Consider the following 6121-nt stretch of genomic DNA (forward strand, 5'->3'; position numbering starts at 1 on the left):
ATGACGCTACGTGGGCATCGGCCCACAAACAGAAAATCAGCATTTTTTATGTTTGTTTCATTAGAGTTATTAGTTATTAGGGCTGAAAAATGGTGGGTTGACATCAAGGAAGAAGCGCCCAACATAGCTCTGGTCCTCACAAGTTCCTATCTCACGCTTTCACGGGTCATCCGATGACAAAAGATCACCAGCTAAGGGTTGTGTGCTTAGCTGGTAGTGCAGAGTGAGAAGGTACGTCTCGAGCGTCTGTTCACCAGGAGGTGTGGCTCAAAGAGCGTCTGCCTGGTACCCAGCGGCTGATTAACGAAATACTGTATCGCGTCAGCTATACCTAAGGTGGCAGCCCCAGAACCTGGACGAGTGAGTCTTCTGGCTCGTGAACTGCAGAAGGTTGGAGTGAACGTGGCCGCTATTCAAGAAGTCCGATGGCCTAGATCCGGAGAACGTGATTTCCGAGCCGTGGACCTCACTATATTCAAATATAATATTTATCACAGCGGCGGCGAAAAAGCAGGGCATGGATTTGGTTTCATAGTGATTGGCAAGCAGATGAAGCGAGTGATGCGGTGGAAACCCATTAGCGAACGAATCTGTGTGTTGAAGATACGGAGAAAGTTCTTCAATTACAGCCTAATCAACGTTTACGCACCGACAAACGATAAATCCGACGATTAGGAGAGCTGGTGTGCAAAGAAGCGGTACCATTCTCACAAGATTGCATATGGGATTCGCGGACGATATCGATATTATCGGGGTTGATCGCCGTGCCGTAGAAGAGGCTTTTGTGTCGTTTAACAGGGAGACAGCGAAGATTGGATTTGCTGGATCAATACCAGCAAAACTTAGTACATGGTCGCTGGCAATCAACGTGGGTTCATTAGAGGTGGTGGAAGTGAAATGGTGCTGGATATTCTTCCAGTGGCTGTATACGGCCATCAAATATGGACGTTAAAGGAAGCTGATCGGAGAGCTTTCGGAGTGTTTGAGCGTAAGCTGCTGCGGACAATACTCGACGGTAAACAGGAGAACGGTATTTGGCGGCATCGCACAAATCACGAGTTGTACCAGGTGTATGAAGGGCTGGATATTACTAAGCTTATACAACACGGCAGACTACGGTGGGCAGGACACGTTGTTCGTATGCCGGAAGAACGTCAAGCGAAGATAATATTTAGTAGAGAACCCGGAAGAGGCCGCAGACTTTGTGGAAGGCCGCGTACACGATGGCTTTTTGCAGTTGAAGAGGACCTGAGGGCGCTCAATGTTCAGGACGAGTGGAAGCGATTGGCCCAGGATCGAGTCCAGTGGAGAATTCGGCGTAGGTTCATCGAAGAGCTGTTGCCCATCAAAGTGCTTTATTAGAGAGAAGGCTCAGTATGAATCAATCCCATTTTTGTCACATGCGGAATCGAAGGAATAATCATCCACAATAATTTATTATGGATTCTAATTCTAAAACAGAGAAACACTAAAGATGAGCCAGCCGAGGGCTGCAAGTATCTTTAATAGGAATAATCAATAATTTCAATTTTCATTGTTCAAAAACACTTTCTTAAATCCTTTTTTTTTTATTTCTAGATTTTTCAAGATTTTTAATTCATTAAAAAAAATTCACTGCCAATTTTTCACCACATTTAAAGTTTGAAAATTATCATCTAATATTGCAATATTAGAATTTTCAAAGTAATGGAACTTTTTTCTATGAAATATTTTGGATTAAAAAAAAATCTCAAATTCCGATTTGCGATCAATTAAATCTGTTAAACAAAAGCAAGAGCAGAAAATTATTTTTTTTTGTTGGCGCTTGGTGTGATTTGGCAGAACCCCAACCATTTATAAATTATATAGACTCACTAAGCATCCATACGATATCTAAAAATATTCTTATTATAAATTATTTGCACAACAAATGCTGAGTTAGCATTAGTATTGCGCGTACCTGAAGAAAAAAATATACCCTCTTACCCAGCAACTCCTATTCCTACCTCATCGTGGTGCTGGCCGGGATACGAGCAATTTTAAGGATAACAAACCCCAGTTTAGGGGGTTGGTGTCAGGCCCTGCAAGCCAGCCTTTAAAAAACTCACGCAACGTATAATATAACAAGAAAGTACGGACCGGACCAATCGGCCAAGACCACAGGTAGGCGGGCAGCGTAGTTCGCATCCGCGCGGTGCTCGCTGGAAACGATAGCGTATCAACGGCAGTTGAAGGGTTAGGCGGCTAAATGGACAACAACGAAGGGAGCGCTGGTTTGCGAATTGAAACTTAAACTGCCAGTTAAGTCTCAATTACGGTTTACGGTACGGTTACGATTGTGTATTTTGGTATATTGTTATATTGTGTATTGCGAGGGCTGACAACCGAGTCATTCTACTCCCTTAGTAAAGCCGGGTGAAATCGACTCAAAACGGTGGGTGAGCTAATGGCAAGGCTGCCTTCCGTCCCATAAAACCGTGGCGGGCCTAGTGGCGGGCTGTCCAATCCTGCTGCCTGGTTGGTGACCAGACAGAAGTAGGCTCAGATGAACTCCCTGACTAACGCCGATCTGGCTCTGAACACGAGAGTGTCAACCCACGCATGGCCTCCCTGCTTGCTCGCAAGCATAGGCAACCATGAGATCACAGAGGCGACTACTTCAATAGGATTCGATGGAAGCGAGAAGGGGGAGACACGTACTCCGGCAGAACCATTCTCCTTCCTTGGAGGGAAGGTCTCGACGCAAGAGGTGATTGGCACCACCTCGAGTGTCGCGCTCCAAACGCGCCCGGCAGCAGTCAGAGGGTCGGTCCGGTAACGTTAAGCGGCGCCTAACTGTTACGGACAGCGGTACGGTGAGCTCGATAGGGCGCCCGATCGCCGAAAGAGGGCACCCAATCAGGCGAAACCACGAGGGAAGGGCAACGGTGCGGCCCAGGCTACTAAAGCCTAGGGTGATGGTAGCCACTCTGCGACGGCTGCTCAGCGGACTGAAAATCCCTGGCAGCTCGTCAGCAGAGTTAAGAAAAGGGAAGATGGTCCTCACCCCGCAAGGAAACTTAGGGACAGAGGTGAGGACTTGTTGGTCAAGACCGACAAAGAGAGGTATGCCGACGTTCTTAAGACCATGCGAGGTGCCGAAAAGCTTTCGACACTGGATGAGGACGTGCGAAGCGTCAGACGCACCAATGCAGAAGGCCCAAAGCTTCGACAGCAAAGTTTTCACCGCGGCACTGGGACTGGAGGGTAACACCGACAGTCTTACAGGGGACGCATTGACAGCTGTCCTGTCACGCGCATGCGATGCCAGCATGCAGAGGAGGGCACCACCGAGGAACGGTAGACCTCCAGCATACAGGTGGAGTGCAGCAATCGCAGACCTTCGGTCAACCTGCCTTAGGGCTAGGCGAAGGATGCAAAGAGCCTGCTTAGCTGTTCAGAGCTAAGGGATGAACGCCGCTTGACGTTCAAAGCTGTGAAGATGGCCCTTAACAAGGCCATCAGTAGTAGCAAGAGACTTCCTCTAGCTACTACTAGGGTTTTGACAACCTATGCCTGAACGCCAATGCTAATCCTTGGGGCGATGCTTACAGGATAGTAATGGCGAAGACCAGAGGGGGGCTGGCGCCTCCCAAACGGTCGCCGGAAAGGTTGAATCGCATTATCGAGGTTCTCTTCCCGTCCCATGCCACAAGTCCTTGGCCACCTCCAGCACCGCACAACGCGAGTGCTGAAGTGGCTGAAGTGGCAGCGGTGACGAACGAAGAGTTGTAGTTGGCAGCGGTGGCCCGAACCCTTGATACGAACAAAGCTCCGGGGCCCGACGGAGTGCCAAACCTCGCTCTAAAGGCAGCGATCATGGTTAACCCTAACATGTTCAGGACAGCCATGCAGAGATGCCTCGACGAGCGCAGTTTCCATGATAGGTGGAAGAGACAGAAGCTGGTGCTGTTGCCGAAGCCCGGGAAACCACCAGGAGTACATACCAATCTGCCTAGTGGACACCACAGGGAAGTTGCTTGAGAGGATTATCATCAACAGGCTGACACCGTACACCGAAGGTACGAACGGCCTATCAAGCAATCAGTTTGGATTTCGTAAGGGTATGTCCACGGTGGATGCTATCAACTCGGTTGTGAAAACTGCGGAAGTAGTGATACAACGCAAGCGGAGTGGAACTCGATTATGTGCGATTGTGACGCTTGACGGCAAGACTGCATTCAACAGTGCAAGCTGGGATGCCATCGCCCTCTCGTTACTCCGGTTGAGCATTCCGGTGGGGCTGTACAACATTTTGAAAAGCTATTTCCAGAATCGCGTACTCTTATACGAGACCGATGAAGGGGAGGGTAGTGCTTCTATCACCGCAGGTGTCCCTTAGGGATCTATCCTGGGCTCGGTGCTATGGAACACTATGTACGACAGTGTTTTAAGACTGAAGTTCCCCCAGGTGTTAAGATCGTTGGCTTCGCTGACGACATAACGCTGGAGGTTTACGGAGAGTCGATTGTTGAGGTGGAACTGACGGCTGCCCACGCGATCGCTATAGTAGAGGAATGGATGAGCTCAAGGCAGTTGGGGCTAGCTCATCATAAAACGGAGTTGGTTGTTGTTAACAATCCTAAGTCAGTACAGGAGGCAGTGGTTCGCGTGGGCGACTGAGATCATTTCCAAGCGGGAGGTGAAGCTCGAAGTCGAGGTATTCAGCTATCTTGAATCCTTGCTTCTTCTTCTTCTTCTTGGCATTACATCCCCACACTGGGACAGAGCCGCCTCGCAGCTTAGTGTTCATTGAGCACTTCCACAGTTATTAACTGCGGGGTTTCTAAGCCAGGTTACCATTTTTGCATTCGTATATCATGAGGCTAGCACGATGATACTTTTATGCCCAGGGAAGCCGAGACAATTTCCAATCCGAAAATTGCCTAGACTGGCACCGGGAATCGAACCCTCCTCAGCATGGTCTTGCTTTGTAGCCGCGCGTCTTACCGCACGGCTAAGGAGGGCCTTGCTAACGACTGATAATAATGTTAGTCGTGAAATACGAAGACGCATCATCTGTGGAAGTCGGGCCTACTACGGGCTCCAGAGAAACTGCGGTCGAAAAAGATTCACACCAGTATCATGTACAAAACGCTCTTAAGACCAGTGATTCTCTACGGACATAAGACTTGTGCAAGCACTCGAGGTATTTAAGAAACGCGCGCTTAGGACCATCTTTGGCGCAAGAGACAGTGTATTGCGGTGAAGGATAAACCACGAGCTAGCTGAACTCTACGGCGAACTCAGAGTTAAGAATGTTAGCTAAAGCTGGAATAGCTTGATGGGTAAGGCATGTTGCAAGAATGCCGAACAGAAACCCTGCAAAAATGATGTTCGCTTCCGACCCCCTCAGTACGGGTCGCTTAACATTTTGAGATTGGAGGTTAAGGGGTCATGTTATCAGCTTCAAGAGATCACGCCAGGGTTACCTCGGTCAGAGAAAACAATTTCGCTGCACAGGATTTGAATCCAAAAGAGACTGAAATTCTTTATCTCTTATAAGTGAGTCTCTCACTTATCATTGCGGCGAGCTTTGTAAAATTTTCAAGCAAATCATGGAAAAGTACACGGTCGAACATTTTAAGCGTGAAAATGTTTTAAAAACTGTCATAGCATTATTTGGCCTACTCAGCTCTATTGTATACAAAGGTGATTGTAAGGCCAAAGACAGGAAGCAACTCATAAGCAGGATCAGAAGCAGCATTCCGAAAATCGATTAGACGGATCCGTAGCCGTGATGAACTTATATATAAGAAAAAAAAATCACGTTGATAAAGTAATACAAAAAATCAACAAAGAATTGGAGCGAGTTATAATCTATTGCTAGACACCACATCCACAATCTAACAGATAGAGGAATGGACAGTCTGCTTCGTTTGTCCATAATCCTTCAAATTTTCGTATGCAGTTTCATAATCAGTTTTCAAGTCGTCTGGCATGGTATATCACAGAGAACAGATATCCAACTCGGATTAAAATTGCACGTATACAGCCTTTTTCAAATTAGCAATAATGTATATCAAATCCGTGGTGGCGCTACCATCGCTTAAAAGCTATGCAGATGTCTGAATTTTTATTTTCACCACTGAGCGACGCATCA

Source organism: Armigeres subalbatus, chromosome 1, assembly GCF_024139115.2.
Source record: "Armigeres subalbatus isolate Guangzhou_Male chromosome 1, GZ_Asu_2, whole genome shotgun sequence".
NCBI lineage: Eukaryota > Metazoa > Arthropoda > Insecta > Diptera > Culicidae > Armigeres > Armigeres subalbatus.